Source organism: Electrophorus electricus, chromosome 9 (genome assembly GCF_041902795.1).
Source record: "Electrophorus electricus isolate QZ-2024a chromosome 9, ASM4190279v1, whole genome shotgun sequence".
In the NCBI taxonomy this organism is placed as follows: Eukaryota; Metazoa; Chordata; class Actinopteri; order Gymnotiformes; family Gymnotidae; genus Electrophorus; species Electrophorus electricus.
This window is the reverse complement of record NC_137505.1, coordinates 20,375,220-20,396,362: the sequence shown is the minus strand read 5'-3', so window position 1 is coordinate 20,396,362 and position 21,143 is coordinate 20,375,220. Positions and strand designations below refer to the sequence as shown.

The window sequence follows — 21,143 nt, the reverse complement described above, 5'->3', positions numbered from 1 at the left end:
GGTGATAATGGAAGTTTGACACAGGAGTGCCTGGAGCGAAGGGAATGTAATTTCAGGAATTGCTCCTTTAACTGCTGAATTATAACCAAACTGTGGTGCCTCCAGGGCACTGCCCTTAGTAGCCCGCCGATCACCTTGTTCCGGGGCTCCGTCTCTCTGATGCTGGGCAACCCGTGGAGCAGTGAAGTGGGTGCATGATGCCTGTGCCCTGGCTGGGCGTAAGCCCTGCTTCTTTAAGAGGTGTGTGCTCAGGTGAGCCTGGCCTCACGCTTGTTTGTTTTGGTTAGGCATGTGGGCGACACGCTTGCATGGGATTCGTCCAAATGACACATAAGTAGTATTAAGTTGAGAGGCAGGATTATGTAGGAACAGTCATTAGGGGACAGGCTGTGTGGAGTGACCTCTGGCTGCATCCAGTTAAGCATCAGTTTGAACTTAATACTTTGAACTGACTGTTCAGGAGTGTCCTACTTATTGTTTATATTCAGTATAAGAGTGGCTTTCCTCCACTGTATCATTTGTTTTCTTTCCATGCAGTTCCTCCTACACCTGCTCATAAATCTGAACAGACATCACTGTTCCATGTCATAATTTGGACTGTGTGTACCATTAAATATTTAGAAAGATGAAAATACTGCAGTGTTTGAACATTTTGTGTTTGTAAATGTACGAAAATGAGATGTGTTAATTAAGACATGCCCTTTTGTCCATTTCAAAGAATATCTAGGAATGCAAACATAGACTAATATTAATATTGCTTGCAAGGCCGCTTGTAGCTATAAAAAACTGTAAAGCCATACCTGTAAACTTTGTAACTATAACTTTAAAGCTGTGATGTAATCATCATTGTAAATGTAAGTACTTGTCTTGTCATCCTCTAGATAATTATCAAGGCCTAACAATATGTCAGGGGTCTGTAAAGTCATCGCAGTCCCGACCGAGCGATTTGACTTGAGTGACAGACCTGAATGACTGCTGGTGGGGTGTACCAAATGCCATCTGCCTGTCTCACTAGCTGGCCCGAACCAACCTGACACAGTCCTTTGCCATTGGTCCATTCCCAGTAGTCAGCAGGAACCAATGTCTAAGGGCCAATAGGGCATAATGAGCTGTGCTACAGTCTCAGTAAGTCAATGAGAGAACTGCAAAACAGGATAATTCCACAGGAATTAAAATACGAATTAAATTTTAAGATGCAATGCCCCTGAACCTGTGGATCATGTAACAAAGTTTGTGGATGGCTCACATAATAAGGAATCAAGAGAAGTCTGTTCTTGAGAAGATGACAAGGTAAGAGGCTATTATACATGATATACTGTATTTCTTAAGATTTATATTAAAAGCCTACTAGGCATTCTGGTGGTTTTGCTTTTTATGGCATATGGCAGTTAGCAGGCTTGCTGTTGTTCCCTATTTTGTTTCTTTCATTTTTTTCCCTTCCGGGAAGCGAAGGAGTGTGTTTAGGCAGAGAGTGAATATAGTTCTAATTTCTGCAATCAGCATGTCATGCCCCTGAAATAAAAGAAAACACTGTACAAACATGCTTGGTGTCAGAAACTCATTATAGCAAAGGGGCTGTTTCTAATACAGCTGAGGGGAGTTGTAAATCATTCAAGCCCCTGAGGTAGAGTGCACAGCCCAGCCCAGCAGTTGTGTTTGCCTGCTCCACGCGTTTATGTGCCGCTCCTCTAATTCTCCACTATCAGGCTTCCTGCCGAGCCACCACAGCAAACGACCATAAATGCAGGCGGACCCTGGTGACATGCCCTGCCTTTGGACAAGCATACATGTGCATGACACGCATGTGAAGGCCTACCACGCATGCTGGCAAATGTCCTTCAACAGTCCATGATCCAGCTCATGAACGCTTGCTTTAGCAAACAGAATCTCGCCTCTTTCTTCACCACTTGGGCGACAAGCATACGAGTGCACCAGAGCCTGATATCAGTTACAACCGTCCTGGGGGGAAAACGTCATAAGATGGCACACGAGTGTTCGTCAACCACACCTCTTATCTTAAGGAAACAATGCAAGCCCTGAAAAGGGCTAACACACAGAGGAAGAATTGTGGCTTTGTACAAGGGTACGAATGCCTGCTTTCTCGCTCACATGAAATGGCGCTGTGGATGACCACCGCCCCCCACCCCCCCCGGGCCTTCTGTGCCTGTTTTTGCATGAGGTAAATGCCTCCCTTTCAGACTTGTTAAGCAGCCCAGTTAACATTGGTGGAGGCTGTTTAAACAACATTAAACAGGGGATTAAGTTGGATTTGGCCCAACAGACCTGAGCTCTGTTTTCCCTCTGAGTGGGCTCACACACACCGGACTGGCACGCCGTGCAGGTTGACATGGCTTAAACAGTGGCTGGGTCAGGAGGACTCCATCAGGTCAGCCCAACACATGTGGCAAGCTAACGCTGTGTTCAGCCAGGTCACCCAGCATGGAGCACTGCACATGGATGTCCCACGATGGAAGTCCCACGACATCCTGAATACCCCTACAACCTCATTACTGAAGGACACAGTGTGAGACTGCGGGAACTGATTATCTAATCTCTTTATGATGCATTTGCCACTTTCTTTATAGATAACACGTCAGAATATTATATCACTATAATAGGATTTATTCATAGGAGGAAATATTGACAGTATCTTAGATAAATCAGCATCATGCTAAAACGTCATATAATGAGCATTCATATTCTTACAAAGGTACTATCACAGGTAAAAAAAAAAAAAAAAAAAAAGGGCTCACACTTCTAACCCTTTATACAACACTGTACAATACCTTGCCCTTGTATTTCTGTCCTTGTGCAAACCTTCCTTTACCATTGCTAATATTTAGCTGTGCCAATGCATTTAAATCCATCCAGTACATAAAGAGCATTTTTAATCTTCTGGTACATAAACATATTTCAAAGTCACTTAAAAAATTGTCCCTGAAATATGAGAAAAAAACCTGTTTCTGGTTCAAAAAAACAAAACAAAACAAAACAAAAAAGCGCAAGGCGAGCAAGTGAGGCTCAGATAAATGTGAAGTTTTTTGGGAAAGAAGTCTCTTTGTCTAAATTCTCCTAGGCGTAAGTAAACTCTGATGCCCCAGAATCCTTTCAGATGTCCTTGATAAATCTCTCTGGTTTTGGGGTATGGGCAGCACCTTTAAATGAATGTTTAAGTACACAATGCATGTTTCTTATTATGAAGCCATTTACCACAGAGGAGTGGCTGCTGCCAGTCAGGCCTTATCCTGGCCCTTAAGGGAAATCCTACCACATTAACTCCACGGTTTCACAGTCAAATTATATCATAGCAAAATGTTACTCAAGAGCTCCATATGACAGGAATCCACCCTAGCTTTGGACTAATTTGACAAATTGTGATTGTATAACAATGAAGTGTGCACCACATTGTGTGATTTTGAACTCTACTTTTTAGCACACTATAACCTGGATTTTCAACTTATGACACTTAACAGCACTTAGAATCGTATGGTAAGCCCTCAGAGGTTTTGCTTGTGTTTTCTTGTCGTTATGGTAGTCTTTATGTATCTGTGCATATACACCCAATAATGTTCTTGATGTGCTCAACACCTTTTAGGTGTGAAGCACCTCGCGGGCCTGGCCTGTAGCTCACTCACTCACACACATTTAGTAATCTAAGCATTCAAGGAGGCGGTATTAGATCTCAAGTAGGGTGCTTCACCTCACTGACTATGTGTGTCCTTTATTTATTCATGAATAAAAGCATTCTTTGGTACTCTGCAACTGTGGGCTGCCAGGTTATTTGTTATTGTTTGGCTTCTCAGTGTATTGCTGCTCCTTTAAAATGTACAAACAAATTTGATTTTCATATTCGTATCCCCCTTCTCCTGACCTGTTATAATTTGTCAAATCTTTCCTAATATGTAGTTGCTAAAATGCAGGAGACCACTTCAGAAATACAAATACTAGCTCAAGATTTAACTCGAGGACATTTGTTAAGGCTCATGTGTTTGAACTAATAATTTAATGATGCACATCTGGACATGAAACTACTATCAGAAAACTGTCCATATACTTCTGATCTCCCCTAAAATTGACTGTGCATACCAGGATTGCATTTCAAGTTCCAGCATGGTTCATTCTATATGGATGTATGTTCCCATGATAGGTGCTGGTTAGCACTTTAACTTCACATTCATCACTCTGTTTCAGATCCAGGCTGCTAGAGTGCACCACAACAACAGGAACTGAATCCCTGTCCAAGCACTTACAAACTGAACCATGTGACGGTAACACAGATTCATAGAATTAAACTGGCTACACTTGGAAATGGATGTGTGTCATTATGGATCCAAACCTTTATGTTCAGGTATGTTAGCCATATAGCCGTCAACGATCTTAAATTCACTGTCTCTGTCTTATCATGCTATGAGCATAGGCACTTTGTTGTTGTTGTTCATTAGCTATACATTGAATTGGCTGAGCAAATTAGAAGGACTTTTTCGAAGGTATTTCAAAATTCAGCCCACATTGAGTTTCGTGTAATCATAACAGTTGGGATCTCAGATATTTCAGCCTTCTGTTCTCATCAGTGAAATTATGGCAGCAACAGCCTGTGTTTTGTACCTCATTCTGCTTCCAGCAGGATTTTAAAACACATATTAAGTAGCCTGATTCTCCCATCAGGAAGAAGGATGCAGCCTTTTAGAGTGTTGTGACTGAGAGGGAGATGGTAAAAGGTAATCTCTCCTGGTGACCGTAAAGTGATTTAGATAAGACTTGATCTGTCTGGCACAGTGCTTCACTGGACTGTACCGGAAAGTGATTTAGATGAGACTAGATCTGTCTGGTACAGCGCTTCACTGGACTGTACTGGAAAAAGATTTAGATGAGACTAGATCTGTCTGGTACAGCACTTCACTGGACTGTACTGGAAAAAGATTTAGATGAGACTAGATCTGTCTGGTACAGCACTTCACTGGACTGCTTAAAACTCAGCTTCTCTAAGATGGGGCTACCCTCACTGTGTAAGGCCTTCATACCTATCTGTTCCTCTTTGTTGTTTCCAAGATCCATGACATTGTCAGTGTGATTATCATATTCACTGTAGTCCTGGCTGAAAACATATTAACTAATGTGTTCTTACCTGGCTATCTGCATTTTATGCTCAAAGATTTTACAGCCTTCAGTACAAATATAGATCTTAGAATTCCTTTTATAAAGTTCCTTTTATAAAGTTGTTTCTTAATAGCACATGAATTGCATGCTCTAACCCACATAGCTGAAAAGTTCCTAAACCATATTGTTAGTGGTCTTATACCCATTAAAGGATACATTTATAGTTAAAATGTTCAACTACTGCAAAGTACTTAATATCAGTTGATTTGCTCTGGTTTCTGTTTTTCTATTTGAATATTTTCAGAAACATTTAAAATCAGGAGGAGTTCATTTTCACATCTTTACTACCACTTTTACAATGTCATGGTAAAAAAATGAATATTATACTGTGGAAACTCACCCCCGCTAGCAGTACTCCTGTTATGTAAGCTTACTACCAACATCCAAAGATTCTGATTTATTGATCAAAATAATCAATGTTATAAGAATATATGGCACACTATGAATCTAGATGTTGATCTGGAGCTGAGGGGGCTGCTTGTGTGGTGGTGCTGAATGAAGTGGAACAGGGCACAGACGAGCAGGCACAGGACTGGTGTGGACAGCTGGGCTGTCTGAGCCCCTTTAGTCGGCTGCTAAATTGGTTTAAGAGGCGCTAATAAAGCTGATTATCTCCCAGCTTCCAAGTCCCACTAACCCTGACACCCAGACAGCTGGGACCCTTGGAAGCCACCTCAACCCCAGCCCACCCCTTAAAAACTCTCTCTCTCTCTCTCTCTCTCTCTCTCTCTCTCTCTCTCTCTCTCTCTCTCTCTCCCCTTTTCTTTTTCCCTCTTCTCCTTGATGTGTGCAGCTGGCGTGAAGCTTTCACAGAAGCTTCACACACTCCTCAACGTGTTATGCCATGCTGTCACCATGCTGTGCATGTGTGTTTTTAAACGTGTGTGTGGGTGGGTGGGTGAGCGAGTTTGTGTGTGTTTCTTGTGTCTTTTAATACATGTGTTCTTATAGCCTAACTACAGTATGATGATAATGCATGTTAAAGCATTTGAAAATAACAGAATGAGTTTTATGATTTTGACAGTGTTAAAGCTAATTCAGTCATTCTGCTGTCTTGTTGTCGACAAAATATTCATAGAATTCATTTTAGTATGTAGTTGCATTAAAGTACAAAAGAAAATATTGTTTACAAAATGGTTGATTCATTTTGACATGTTATACTTCAGTGGAGTGTGAATGTTCTGAACTATTGTTAATAAGCGTTACATATTATGACTGCCAGTTAGCCGATTTGTGAGTGTTGGGAACGTGAGTGTCGTCTCCCTCTGCTGTCATCGGCCTTATGGCCACAAGCTGGGATGCACTTTTGTTCTGCTTTCCAAAGGCCCTTTTCACAAACAACATTCGAGTGTTTGGATCCAGAGCAGCTTAAGTGACTTTTTCTCAGCAAAAAAACAAACAAACAAACAAACAAAAAAGCCAGATATTCATATCAAATTAAAGTTCTTTCTCCTGCCAAAATGACAGACATGGATGATAAGCCAATATTGAGCTTATTATTATAACTTAAAAGACCTAACAGTAGACATCAAAGATGGATCTAGAAGGTTATAATTGCCTGTTGACAGCCCAGATGACAAATATAGTGTATTCTTGTTAAAGTGGCATGAAAGAACAAGCCATATGAGGTAAACAGGGCACAAGTCATTCTCTCTAAAATTTGTTAAAATCCGGACAGTAGAGAGAGCATTAAATGGCTTCAGTACATGAAATAGGACCCATTAGCAATTCAGTTTAACTTTCTGTCACAATGTTTAAAAAGCTTTTATTGCACCCAAAATACATAGGATCAGCTCAGACAAAAAAAAAAAAAAGCCCTTGTATCATCTCCACGTAAATCATTCATATATGTGGAGTTCTGCAAGACTTTGCAAGTTAAAGAATTTAAGGGCTATCCGTTGCCAATCATATTCTAGCCAAAATAAGTAAACTTGCAAAGTTATTTATAGGGAGGTTAGTAACTGCTGAATTAAAATATTAAGTTACATCATATGTTTAAGCATGCCTAAAAGCGATATGATCAGGGCATAACTGTCACATCATCACCAAATTAGGCAAATACAGTCTCAGATAACAGGCAGAGGCTGATCCTGTGTGTTAGGACATTTAATGGCCTGGTAAAGATCAGTTGATTTTTTACATTTTTTTTTTTTTAAATGACCAGACGTAGCTGTGTATAACCATAAAATCAAATAGATATGTATTGTTTTTGTGTGGCTATAAATTAATAATAAATATACAAAATCAATCCTATTTATTATTAATAATAAATGAATATTTAAATTACCCTCTTATTTATTCTTTTACACCCATGCATGAAACTTGTTATGATTTTGCTTCAGGTCATCTGGAAGAGATGACATTAGAAGTGACTTTAGCTTCCTCCTTTACTTTCAATTTCTCCTTCATATTTTAAAACACACATCTGTCTCTTCATACCTCACTTAATACTTCACTTCAGGGACATTTTCTACAAATTCTGAATCCTTATGAACAGATATCTGACTCACTAATCCAATACCTGGAGAGCTGTGAGTGAAAGAAACAGCACATCACCCTATAAACACACCACTCGACTGTGAAAAACTAATGGAAGTACTAGGAAAAGGTAAGATTATGCAGTATATAATTTAGAAAATATATGTTTATTATTATCTAGCAAAGGAATTTTAAATATTATATCTTTTCTTTAGTGTTTTGGCAATGTGGGGAAAAGCCAAGCTGTTAGAGTAACTGAGAGGGGGTGGTTGGGTTAGAACTGGGATCAGCTGGATTGTCTCCCAAATTGATCTTAACAGAAGGGGAACTGCCTTAGAGCAGGAAACAACATCAAAGCCTTGGATATTTCTCAACCATTTGGAGACTGCACCGCAATTGCAATGTTCCTTTGTGTAACGCCCGGTCTTTACACTGGAATGTGGGATAGTTCACTGCCCTGCTCAGCGAGTTCTGCCTATCCACAAACATATTTGTACTTTTTGATCAGATTTTGTACTCACCTTAGAAACAAAGACATTCCCTGGTTTTTAATCATAGGTGACATTTTCTTTTTTTGGGGATGTGTTGGAGATGATCTCTAAATTGGTAGGGCATAATATCTAGAGATTATATAACAGAACAGAGGTTCTGATCTACACACCTCAGGGCATGCTTGGTACCTAAAAGTGCTACTATATATGACACTTTAGAACTTGTTGAAATATTATCATAAATCATATGTCATAAAATAAATTAAAAGATAAATCAAAGGACATCACCAAACCCAAACAGAATAGATGTTCAAAGGTTAAGCAGAAAAATATTGTTATTTATATGTGTATCCTACAAAGACAGCACAAAACCCTTTTTTTTCCTTCTAAACGTAACGTGTAATGAGGGTATAATGCTATTATTACATATTATAAATGATACTGCCTACTTTTCAATAATAGCGTTTGTGTATGTGTACATCTTGTACGGTCTTAAACACAAAAACTGTTGGGAGCACTAGGGGCTCAGCTAGCCATTGTCAAACTTGTCTTTCACTGTCTGTTCATATGTTCAGAGGTAAAGATCCCTCGAACCTGTCCTCCTGTCAGTACTGCTGTGGGCTGGGTTTGAGTCTGTGACCTCCCCCGCCATTGATTTCTAGTCAAAACAGTGGCACAACATGTAGGCGTGCCGCGTCCCCCTGGGCCTGGGGCCCGAGGCCCTCGAATGGTGTGTGGTGGTGGCAGAGGCTGTCACGAAGCACACAGGACTGGCTGAGTCATGCCTGCAGGAGCACCGGCTGTGAGCTAGCCATGCACGGTGGGCCTCAGCATCGGTACCCAGAGCACACACTCACACGCAGCAAGCGCAAATGGCCTGGGAGCTGTTAAATATTTAATGTCTGGCACCATTCTCACATGTCAAAAAAAAAAAAAAAAAGAGAAACGAACAAAATTTTACTGAGGCAAGTGCAGCCCTGTGAAAGCAAACAATGTAGGGCCTCTGAGCTTCTGCTACTAATGCCTTGACAGCAGTTTAGCTCCTGTGCACCTAGGCACATGGATACAAGACTGGGTTGTGTACAAAAAGAAGGCACTTTGGTGTCCAGGGAAAAGAGCAGTCTGTAGTCATGAAGAAAAGCACTACAGACAAGTCCAAATAAATAATTCAGCTTAATTCAGGTTAAAATGGCCTGTGGTTCCTTACTGTGGGATTCAGAATGCAAGGGTTCTCACGTATGACAAGGAGCTGTGTATGCTTTTTGTTTTCTTCTGCTGCAGTTTGAAGAGTGGGTGTACTATGTTTCTTCTGGTTTAGAGTGTACTACCCAGGCCATGTGTTGGAATTGTAAAATATTATACTGGCATTTCCAAGGAGAAAGGATGACTGAGGGTACATTGTTGCCAAATGTATCAGGGGGCTGTGAAAAACAGGGGTTTTGGATCAGTCCCCACAAACCTATAAAAAGGTCTAACCTGGTTTTATTTAAAAGCAATAGAAAATCTGCTTACACAAACACCTTTTATTTGAAGCTACCAGACTAGAAACAGTGCCCTTATGAATATACAAAAAATATATTTTTCCACACTTGAAAGGACTAAATCTACTTGGGAAAACAAATTGCATGGTTCTAAATGTAATCTTTACTCTGCTGCATCAAATAAAAACTAAAGGCTTCTGTTTATTACTTGAACTATAAAAGTGAAGCTTCTTAAACCCAACAAAGTTCAGAAGGACATGAGCCCACAGTTCTGCTTGTAAAATGTGGGAATATTTGTCACATGCTCTACAAAGTGGCATGTCATTGGTGTCTGTATTATTTTTACAGATTTTTCTGTAATGTTCTATTTTTGTGTATTGTTTGTGTCTCTGTTTGCATGTGGGTATCTATGTGTGTGCATTTGTTTGTGTGTGTGTGTGTGTGTGTGTGTGCATTTATGTGTGTGTCGCTTGTCTCATTTGTAGTGAGAGCTGCTAACATCTGGGAAGGCCCTACACAGTGTTTACCTCACAGAGAATATGTATCATGTAACTTTTAAAAAACATATTTGAGAAACAGTGAATTTAACCCTTTGTCTGACCACCTATAGATGAAACATTTTCACATACATTGTTTCAAGACAACACAACTTGTAAATTACTTCCAAAGGTGGTTTATTTAGTAATAGTTACTGAAACAACCAAACAAACAAAAAAAGTGTGTGCTAGATGGATTAACTGATGACAGGAGTTTTTAAGGTCAACATTGTAATCTATGTCAAATGTCATGCCTCTGCTCATATAATTTTTATGAAACCAGCACAGCCAGAACAGTTTAGTCTCTACAATGATCAGCCACCACAGCTCAGAGATGTAATTTGATGCTGACACATCTGGAGCATGTCAGAAAGTAAGTGTGTGTGTGTGTGTGTGTGTGTTTCTGTGTGTGTGTGTGTGTGTGTGTTTCTGTGTGTGTGTGTGTGTGTGTGTGTGTGTGTGTGTGTGTGTGTGTGTGTGTGTGTGTGTGTGTACTGAAACTCAAAATTGGCACTCAGTACTGGTAAGAGATACTCTGTCACCAAGCTATGGAATATTTTTAGCCTTACAGATCACTGATACTTTGACCCTTCAACATTTCTATTAATCTTAGATTTTGTTGACACATAAAGGCATATTTTTGTAAATGATAAGCAACATTAATGTATTCTTATTACACAGACATCAAATTCTTTAATAATGAATAAATATTCAGCAAATTATATATAAAAATGTATTAATTGCAATAGCATATTTTTTTTCCCCGCTTGTTGCATCTCTATAGGTGCTCCATGCATGAATACACTGATAGTATACATACCGAGAATATCAGATATCCACATTGTGCTTTGTTTGATAGCTTTGAAATTCCCCCTGATAAAAATGTAAACGTTTGTCCTATCTCTAATTATCTTGTGGCTATGACTCAGTCCATTTCACAAACACTGCTTTGTTTGTCATTGCCAAAGAATATGAACATAATCTGCCTTCCAAAACCAGCCCGCACTATCAGACATGATGTTAACGCCAAGTTACTGCACTCATGTGTTAGCTTGCTTCGTTCCTCTTGTCAGCTCACAAAACACCTTCATGATGAAGGCATTGTTTCATCTTCATTAAAGAAAAAGACAAGAAAGGTAAGATGGTGATTGTGTCTACATCTGAGTACAAGGAAAGGTTTACAATGAACTGGAATGCCTGTGATGGAGTAGAAATATGTTGCATTGTTTGCAGTATCATTGCCCTTTTTTCTGTATGTGCCTCTGTCAATGCCAAAGAATTTGGATATTGCAGAGACAATAACTTTTATCTTAGCCAGTGTTAGTGTAACAGTAGTGTGTTGATGCTGCAGTTTGCAGAAAAGAATCCCCTCACAGACCTTCTGCTTCTCACTGAAGCTCTCGAGCTGATTCGTAATGTATGAGACTACTCTGAGATACACATCAGCAGTTTTGGTCACAGTTTACTTTTTAATTATTATGAATGGCTCAGAAGTAACTTAAAAAGTTGGCTATCCAAGCCGAACTCCTTGAAATATACAAATATATAACCACTAGTCTGGTAGAAAATAAATTATAAAAAATATGCCCACAGACCAAACTGACTGAGGAAAGATACATTCATCGCTCTGACTTGCAGTGATAGGTTCAAAAAGAGAATTTGACTGGCTGGTTCTTTTTTTTTTGGGCTGTGGGGTTTCACATGCTGAGAAGCATAAGTGGGCTAATAAGTGCTGATGTTTTCAAGGTTGCCGACCTCGGGATAACTTGGCAAAGGCAGGAATTGGATCTACACCCTCTAGATAACTTCCAATGAGTCTATTGAGGAGATCAAGGTGACATGAAGTCCCTTGTGACTCCAGACCTGATATATTATATTGATATATAGCTAGGGTCACAAAATATAAGCATAATATAGAGTTAGACCTCACTGTCAATGTGTAGCTCATCTTTTGTAGATTACTGATCTTCTATTTGGTTCCATTTTCTCCATGATAAGGTCCAGTAACTGCATGGAAATACAAATTACAGCTGAAGTTATCCAATTCAAATGGGTCTGCAAATGATTAAGCAATCAAAAAACTTCTGAAAGAGGAAGCTAGCCTATTAATCTGAATTATATAGAGAGATCACGTTTCGTCATTTCATTTTTGCCGTTAAGAAACCTAAGTGAGTTGATGAGTGCTGAAGTGTTCCATGTGGTTCTGATGAACATGTGTTTATTCCCAGTGGTAGTGAATTTCATATTTAACTTTGATGGCCCTAATTGGAGTCAGAAATGTAGGTTACAAGTGGGTATTCTGGTACATTGCCAGTACCAAATTGACTTCTCTCTTTATGGAAACTGTGTAGGGAACAGAATCAAGATTCCAAAAGAAAAAAAAATAGGATTTGTGTCTCTGTTGGTTAGTGAGAGAGCTTTGGTTTACTGAAAGGCAGCAGGATATCCGTTGGTATCAGGAAGGACACAGCTAATCAAGAAAACCACAGGCCTCTTAAGTGGGCTGTCCTGTCCACAGTGCCCTTTTAGACTAAATTGAATCCTATCTGATGGAGTCAAAGGCTACTAATCGGGACTTAGTCTTCCTTATTCAGCACGAATAAATTCAAGACTTCCCCTAAATGATTTATCAGAGATAAGGTTTTAATAGCTTAATGTTGCGGCAATTAATCTCATAAGAGCCTCCCAACCTTTCACTCCAACTAAGCATGGTGTACTGCTGTGCTGGGGTCCCAGACTAAATTAATCCTTCAAGCGTTTGTATGCTGCATGTGTGTGTAGGATTCCCAGTATGTAATTTCAATTATATCTCATTGGGAACCTTATGTGACTGAAATCGCTATATGCATTAGATAAAATCTTTTAAAATTTCAAAATTTGTTACTGTTAACCATTAGATTAGAATCAAAATATGATATTCATCCAAAACAGGGAAATAGGTTGAATATATCAATTATAATATAAAATACTAGATTTAGTAGCAAGGTAACATTTAATGAATAGATGATCTGCATTATTTATTTTATGCATTCTTTGTTAGTTTGTTGAGTGACTCTAGGAGGTCATTTGATCAATTTAACATGCTCACTGCATGTTTTCACGATAATTTCTTTCTGTTGATGCAAAGAGAACATCTCGCATACAAAATGGCAATATTTGAGATGAAGAGTATTTTTAGACCCTAACCTATTTGTACTAGCTAAGGATACATTTTCTGTGCAGGCCCCAAAGCACTTTTGTAAGTCGCTCTGGATAAGGGGGTCTGCTAAGTACCATAAATGTAAATGATGGGCGTGATGCATAGTGATGCGGGAATGCGGGTCCTTGTTGTCTTTCCATTTGATTAAGAACGTGGCTTGGCCAAACGTGTCCTTGGGGACCCGCAGCTATGAGTGGTACCACTGGGATCTGAATGTCAGTCCGTGTCTGCACTACTATGTACTGCTTTCTTCTAAGCGTCCTTGACGAGAATAAGGGCTTAAAGTGTGACAGCAATGGGCGAGCTACTTTAAAAATATAGGTAGCTAAGCTGCAACATTTGGCAGACACTCTTATCCAGAGTGACATATTTGTCAGTGTGATAGATGATATCTGTTCTCTTGAAAAGTGAACCCATGGCCTTGGTGCTACTAGCACCTCACTCTACCTGCTCAACCAGCTTAGCTATGTTTCATACTTCTGAGAAATGTAGTTAGCTATGTTACACTAATGCTGCATCCCTGATTGATGTCATCTTTTCAGCTAGTACTAGGTAGTCTTGTTAGCAGGCAGTAACCATCTGACTCATTTGTCCTGTTTTCAAACAAACAAATAGAAGCAGCAACATACCTCAGTGGAGTGAAAGTATGCATGTGCGGAAAATGAAATGTAGCATGTGGTGTTGCCACTTTGGTACTTGTACCAATAAAATTAAAGTGCTTACCAGGTACTTGCTGTGCCAATATCACTGGAAGGCCTAAGTTAACTTTGCTGCATTTACATTTGCTGCATTTACCAGTGATACTAACCACCTATGCTGACCCAGGTATGATGTGATACCCTGAGAGATCAACAAAGTTGAAGCAAATTTATCCCTTAAAATATTTTTTTTTCCTGGATTGAAATCACTCAGAGGGGAGGGCAAGGGGTTGTCAGGTGAGGATTAGTGGTACAATGTAATTCACAAAGAACTGGAAAAAGCCCCAGATCCAAAGGCCCCCTTCAACTGCACCCATTATCCTATTTTCAGCCACAATACAAATATTGCAAGGCATAGTGTAGGAAGAAAACGCATGGAAATATTCACAGTAACATTTCTGTGTACATGCTTCACTCTTAGCTAGCTGCTTACTTGCAGCTTGAGTTGTACTTGAAATCTTTTTTTTTGTCTCCAGGTATTTTTTCAGTGTTTTGTTTTGTTTTGTTTTTTTCAAAAAAATGGTTGTCATGTAAACTAAGCATTCTAAGTAATGTTTCTAGTCTCCCAGACTAAGAACTTCTATAAAGGTATAAGGCTTACACTGCATGAATTGTCAATCAACAAAGAAACAAGGGGAAATTCCATATAAGCTGGTGGAAGATGTGTGCTGTAGGTAGACATCTGTACTGGGTACGATTTTCATTTGGAAAAACCAACCTTCTGCCTTCACGTGTCCCTTGCAGTGGAACCCTTGCCATTCCCACCTGGGGAGAAAATAATATCCATATTAGTGTTCTTTCCAAAGGCATTGGCCAACAGATGGTTTTTTACATCCCTCCTTGTTTGCCTTAGAGCATGGACATGTGTTTGCAAGATTCTTCCCTATAAAAGTCCCAAATATCCTGCTATTGTGCGTCAAAGATGCATTTATAAACATGGCTGTGTTTAACCTGTCTCCAAATGAATTTTCAAAGGAGATGCATTACATAATTACTGAGGCAGGACTGCTGCTAAAATATTTATTGGCCAATAAATATAGTGGAATTTTTACATGCAGGACATTTGGACAGTTAATAGGAAGATGCAATCATCCTTATAATGCAATCAAAAAAAATCAGCAGGCTGATATGTGTACTTTTGTGCCTACAATTAAATCAGTCTATATAGTCTACAAATGGTCTTATCAACATTGCAGGAACACTGGCTTCAGTGTTTGTAGGCAAATCTTTAGTGATGTTGATGGAATAGGCCTTTTTTCCGACCTTATGACGTACACTTTTCACTGTGGTGTATTCCACTCCTTATTCATATCCCCTTCCCTTGCACCAAACCTGCTATACTTGTGCAACGCAGGATGCAAAAAACAATTTCTAAAAAACCAGCGTTATAAAGCTTAAAGAATATTGCAAGGCTAGATGGGACAGTATCCAAAAAATAATATGCTCTGTTTTTAAAGTACACTAGCTACAGCTATAACATTTGAAACTCCAGGGTTACTATTTAGTTATTAATCTTAAAGCACACTATTTTGTAATGGCTGTGAACTATTCAGTAACTACACTGAAACTATCAACAGGTATGTTGTACTAGGAATTCAGATTGATAGTGTAGATTGATAGTGTGTCTTTGAAGCTTATGGTGTTAAAGACAAAGATTAACCCCTCCCTAAACAATGAAACAATACCTGCTTTCACCCCAAAACTGAAAAGCACCCTTGATATCATGCTGCCCAGTGATTGTGAGCAAACAATATTCATTACTGAGGTACTGAGGCAGAGGAGACGTATTTGAGGTCATCATTCCATAGCCAATTACTGACCCACACATGGTCAGAAAATCCTCCCCTGCACACTTTTCCACTGCTCTGGGGTTGAGAAAGGCGGCTCTGTGAAGGCTCACTTAGAAAAACAAATGCACAGTGACGGACACAGGGCACTCCAAGCCAGAGCTCATGTTCAAATTTGGCTGGCTTGAGCCATTCTCAAATATGACGCCGCAAACCCTTGCAAATAATGCTTTTGTATTTTTGTTAGCAGGACAAAACTGCAGTTTTCACAGACATTGTCATGGGCTTAGTCATTGAATTTGTGTCAGCTAAACTGGCCTCCGTGATTACACGGTCCCTCTAAAACATGCTCCTGTATCTCAGTGGGGCTCTTCTGCTCAAAGATGGTCATTTTAGTGGCTCAAACTCTGCAAGTAGGGTGCTTATTTGGCTAAGATGCTTACTTAACTAAAGAAGTGTTATTTGTTAAAACTTGTCTAAGGAATGCTGCCATGATTTTAGTGTTTGTCACGTTTCTGACCAGCTCCTGTTTGTAATTCTGCATGGAATTCAACGAATGGCACGACAACACCAGCACGTCACGTGTGACACTGTGTGCAAGTGACAGGATGATTCATGTACCAGACTTAATATTCGGGAGTGCTGGAGGCACTTGCAGAGATAAATTTTCTTTTGACTTTTTTGCTAAAGTAACGTACTTTGGTTTTATACATCATAGAAGTCTGAAAAAAAAGTTCAATCTGTACATGTATGGCATCCCAGTGTATGTTGAATTCAAACTCAGCCTCACCTTCTACCTAGTGAGGTATTGATTAGGTGTACACCCTAACCAAATCTTATTTAATGAGCAATTTGAAAGACTGGTGGAGAGCATGCCAAGATGCATGAAAGCTTTATTTGTAATTTATGAGAAATGTTGCCAGTAGTTTATGGAATCAAACAAAAATGTTCATTCAAACATACCTATAAATAGTAAAACCAAAGAAACTGATCATTTGCAGTGGTCTCTTAATATTTTCCAGAACTGTATATGTGTATCTAAGCAACGTGTTTATTGTCACACTGTTCAGAGCGTGGGTTTGAATGATGTGTTTTTGTGTGTGTCTTTGTGAATGCAGAAGGAATGATCTCTGAGCGTATTCATAGACATTGTGGTGAAATGAAACCAGACTCTTGCACTCTCTGAATGTCACACGATGGCTGCAAAGCCATCAGCCACAGATATAATGCGATATAATAAGATCCAGTGTGAAGGCCCTGCAGGTGCTTTCTACCCCTTAATTCCCACACCTGGAAGGGTACCAAAGGGCATGGACACCTTACACGCTTATTCACCACCATGGCGCGCTGTCCCCGCCCTCTCTATAGGATCCACTGTCCCACCAGCAGGCTGACAAAGACATTATCACTATCTATTCAACCCAGGGTGGGACGTGGTAGTCATAAAAGCTCCTGTCATTTTGATGGCAGTTATCATAGAAAACGTCTTTATGAAACCAAGAAAAAGACACTACAAGTCTTCTATTCTTTGTGCTCAAATACAGCTCTTTATGAGCAAAGTGAGAGAGATTAGAATGATTTATTTATAAAAAAAAAATATTCTATTTAGGTCAGAGTCCACTTTTCATTTATCTTCTTTCGAGCCAATGGAAACTGCACATCATAACAGATAACGTAACACTTAATACAACTTTCCAAATATAGGCTTCAGAGAAATTGGTGTAAAAGGTGTCCCACTTATGTAAATAATGTCTCTTATTTTATTTTAGAGACAAAGTAGTTTAAATATCATTTTTCTCAGGTCTGGTGTTTGATAAGTTAAAACTGAAGTTTGGAGTTTGGAGGAACAGGGACAGCGGAGGAGGAAAGACTGAAGAAGAGTTCAGATGCATACAGCCATCCTGAGAGTTGGAGGTGTAGCTAGGGTCTCAGTGGGTGGTACTGAATAGAGGCCTCCCCTGTCAGCCAAGACTCATTACTGCACCATGACACACTCCCATCCTCTAGGCACCGTTTTGGAAATGACTGAAAACATACTCGTTAAGGTGACCTTTAAGCTCGTTAAGGTGACCTTTTAGCACGGGGTGTGTGCTAGGAGGCATACAAACATCTTTTCTGGGAAAGTCTCATTGAATCTGGTGACTTGAAGTACTGTACAGAGCTGCGTCCAAAACCACATTCTAACATATAAATGGGATGTCAAGTGCCCCGTTCAGATTTTTTGTCAACTTACATCATTTAACCTCACAAGGCCTCAAATGCCACACTGAGTCAACTAGTGTCCGAAATGTTCCCAAGCTATTTGTTCATGGATTTGGAAATGCACATACTTTATATATGTATATATATAGTGATTTTGAGACAGCTCAAAAATATATTGCAAATATTGCAAAGTAAAATTTTGCAATGTAACAACCTTTGTTTTTTTTTAACCAAGCTGTAAAAAAATGTCCCTGAGGCTGCCTGATTCTGGTGACTTTTCTGTGTCCTGAGATAACCTTAGGTTCTGCTCTGCATAAATGAGTGAGCTGATGGCATGCAGTCATTACGTACCCCCCAGGCTGCGCTTGTGACCGGAGCTGGTTCGACAGGCACCGCTGCATCCACTGTCCTCTTATTCATGTCCAGTGGCCAAGAACATCGCTTTGGGTCTAAGGAAGTCACAAGCCAATTCGTTTGCTCCTTTCACTGCCATCGACAATGTAACGTCATTCATTTGTAAGCCCAGTTCCTAGACCATGTGGTGATGAGATGCTCTGCAAAACAAAGGAAGTCAGTTAAGGGATCACCTTATAGTTAGTCTCCCGGAATAGTTCCATAGCGTAGTCAAATATTCAGGCTAACATAGTTAAATGGAAAAAAGTATGGTTGTAATTTCACCAATGAATTGCTATTCCAGCATGTTGGTGTGAACCCTGGGTCTGGTTCTCCAGTTATTTAATTGGCTGTTTTTTTGGGTACCATAGTTCAAGTTATACACCCATTATAAACATGTCTCTCAATTAGATCTTCTAGTTACACATGTGTCCTTGTGCAACCTCCAGCGCTTTGTACAATAAAATCATTCAGCCTAGGATTCCGTAATTTGTTTTGGCACATTAAAGGAAAACAGAGAACGGAAACGTGATTTTGTCCCAGATTTGTTGGCTCCTTTATTGAATGCCCCAAAGGAATTGCTTGAATGAAATTATTTGTATTGCAGTTCGTTCCACTTCACCCTTGTGAAAATCTTTGGAGCAGGAAATATGACTACTTTATTTCGCACTCTTTCCAAGAGTGCAATAAATTCAAGTGAACTTGAATTTGTTAAATACTGAGGGTTTCCCCTAAATAACAAACTCTGATTTCCTCAGCAGTATGCATACAGACACCCTGTCTTATTTTAGAAACCCTGGAACTTGATTTATTGGTGTAAGGCAGAGGTGCTCTCTTTTTGAAGAGAAAATAACCCATGAATATAGCCCTTGGTTGTTGAACTTCACTGCACTGTGCTTCAGGTTTTACACGGTACTGAAATAAACTTTGTTATGCCATAAAACAGCCTGTAACTGTGACATGGAAGAAGGACGTAAGTGCTAAATCGAGCACTGTCTAAGAGTAATGCACATATTGTCATCACTAAAGTGGTCCATAGTCAAAGATCCAGATCAAACTGAAACAAAACCAGAAAACAGACACAAACTAAACAATGGAGAAGAGGAAAAAACAAAAGACTAGGCTAAAACATAGGGAAGATAACAACACAGATACAACGATGGAAAGCATGGAATCTAGGAGGGGGTGTACAAAAACTGACAACTAAAGCAAGATAAAGAGGGGTATAAATACACAGGATTATTAAAAGAAAATGAGACAGGTGGACACAAATCATTAGAGAAGCCAGGGACAAAACCAAAACATGAGTAAAAAGAAAGCCACATATGAGACCATGAAAGAATTCCCCCCCCCCCCCCCCCCAAAGCATGTCTCCTGAAGTGCAGCCAGCAGAGGAACTGGCAGGATATAGTCATCAAAGGGGAGCGCTGGAGACAGGCATCATACAGGTGGAGCACGACCAGGGGTAGGAACCAGAAATGGAGCCAGGTCAAGAGCCAGGGCAGGGGTCAGGCCAGGGACAGTAACAAGACCTGGGAAGGGGACAGACAGGAGCCAGGCGTGAAACATGAGCAGAAACAAGGGCAGGGGAATGAACAGGACCTGGGAAGGGGAGCATGAACTGAGATGGGAGCATAGATGGGAGGAGGAGGGTCCACAAATGCTAGAGGTGGGTCTAGGGGACTGTAGGATGGCAGGCAATTGCAGAAGACCAGGACATATGCAAAGGTGGCAGGTGGTCAAGAGTGGCCTTCTTCTCTCCAGGCACCTGGACTGCCTATACACAGAACACCAGGGCAGTGGCCCTAGGAAGTAGGGCATGGGGTGTCCTTAATGCTGGAGAAGGGAGCCAGGGAAGCATCTTCCACTCCATGGAAAGGGCAGCATCTGTCAGGCTGGATACAGGGGACACATGAATAGAACAGGCATTGAGATCCCTGGATAGTCCCTGAAGCCAACAGGCTTCTCCATGCAGTGGTCACATGAAGATTGGCTGGTTACTACAGAGCTAGACTCAGAAGCACCCAGTCTTCCCCCAAAAAAGCCATGAAAGTCCTCCCATCTGGGAAATATAACACCTAACATGGCCAGGACTAGAAGCAGCAGGGCAGAAAGGGCCAGGACCACAGGCTGGGACTGGGGGAAGTGGCATTGGAGTTTGAGTAGTTCTCCACCCCTAGTAGAGGATCAAAGTGATCCAGCAAAAAGACCAAAAAGCCATACCAGGGTTCTGCCATTTCATTTACCCTGCATGGTTTCTGCCCTTTCTCCAGCCTCCCCGATGAGTGCTTCCTTAATCAAAGATAGACAAACGTTTCGTGTCATTAGTTACTCTTTAAACTAGTACCAGCACCAAAGAAATAACTCAGTGCACCCACCTGTGCCGGGGTGATTACAATACGGATACAACAACTGAAACCATAGACCCTAGGAAAGGGTGTATAAAAGCAATGACAGACAACTAAAGCAGGACAAAGAGGGGTATAAATACACAGGATGATTAAGGGAAAATCAGACAGGTAGGCGCAAGGTCGAAGGTACACAAATCATCAGAGAAAGTGGGGGAAAAACAAAACACAAATCAAAACAAGACCACATGATGTGTGGCACCCTGAGAACAATGCTGCCAAAGGAGAAGACCATGACTAACATAAAGTGTGCACACATTTAGCACTTTAATTAAATATAATGCTTTATTCATATTAATATTTTAGAGTTCCC

The 21,143-nt window shown here is 40.2% G+C and overlaps 1 protein-coding gene and 1 long non-coding RNA gene across 5 annotated transcripts in view; one reads left to right on the top strand and one right to left on the bottom strand.

The window, feature by feature from the left end:
* Window positions 1–1,120: 1,120 nt before the first annotated feature.
* LOC113592192 (uncharacterized) overlaps window positions 1,121–21,143 on the top strand; it is a 55,917-nt gene continuing 35,894 nt past the window's right edge. Inside the window, exons 1-3 of one of the 2 annotated variants that reach the window (XR_014125396.1) lie at window positions 1,121–1,290; window positions 4,192–4,348; window positions 5,951–7,632. This is a non-coding gene — a long non-coding RNA (uncharacterized LOC113592192). Of the gene's footprint in view, window positions 1,291–4,191; window positions 4,349–5,950; window positions 7,633–21,143 lie in introns of those variants that run through there. The other variant, XR_014125397.1, reaches the window with a different exon arrangement.
* Window positions 10,308–21,143, bottom strand: part of inhbb (inhibin subunit beta B) — a 42,322-nt gene continuing 31,486 nt past the window's right edge. For all 3 annotated transcript variants that reach the window (XR_014125392.1, XR_014125391.1, XR_014125394.1), the window contains 4 exons: window positions 18,381–18,583; window positions 14,759–14,805; window positions 12,074–12,150; window positions 10,308–11,253 (listed from right to left, as the gene is read on the bottom strand). The gene's annotated coding sequence lies outside the window, so the exon portion shown is untranslated. The remainder of the gene's footprint in view (window positions 11,254–12,073; window positions 12,151–14,758; window positions 14,806–18,380; window positions 18,584–21,143) is intronic.